We start from the raw sequence: 833 nt of genomic DNA on the forward strand, positions 1-833 counted from the left end.
CAAAATGATAGAAATGGAGGGACAACTCCCAAATTCCTTCTATAAAGCCAGGATCACTCTAATACCCAAACCAGATAAAGACACAACCAAATAAGAAAACTATAGACCAATATCTTTAATGAATATAGATGCAAAAATTCTCAACAAAATGCAAACTGCATACAGACATACATCAAAAAGATCATTCAACATGATTGTGCTGGATAACTTTAGTTTCAACTTGACACACCTGGGTTGCAGGAGCCTCAAGGGGGGAATTGCCTTCATTGGACTGGCCTATGGCCATGGCCATGGGGCATATTCTTGATTGTTGAGTGATGTGGGAGGGCCCAGCCCACTGTGGGTAGTGCCACCCCTGGGCAGGTGGGCCTGTGTTGGATAAGAGAGCAAGCTGAGCAGGGGCCAGGAGAGCAAGCCAGTAAGCAGAGTTCCTCCATGGCCTGTGCTCCAGCTCCTGCCTGCAGGTTCCTGCCCTGAGTTCCTACCTTGGGCTCCTAGATGAACTGTGATCTGGGAGATGTAAGCTAAATGAACCCTTTCCTCCCCAAGCTGGTATTGGTCAGAGTGTTTTGTCACAGCAATGAAGAAAAAAATGGGGACAGAAATTGGCACCAGAGAGTGGGGTACTGCTGTGACAGACTTGGCCTTGCTGTTTTTGGAAGGACTGTGGAAGTGTTTGGAACTTCGGGCTGGAAAAGCCATTGAGTGCTCAGTTTGTTGCTGTGGAGCTTGGAACAGTTAGGCTGAAAGAGTTGTAGACAATGGAGGCCTGGCTTATGAAGCTTCAAAGGGAGGCGGAGACTATCAGGGCTGTTTGTGTGATATTTTGAATT

This window comes from Nannospalax galili, unplaced genomic scaffold, assembly GCF_000622305.1.
Source record: "Nannospalax galili isolate Female #2095 unplaced genomic scaffold, S.galili_v1.0 scaffold751, whole genome shotgun sequence".
Lineage (NCBI taxonomy): Eukaryota > Metazoa > Chordata > Mammalia > Rodentia > Spalacidae > Nannospalax > Nannospalax galili.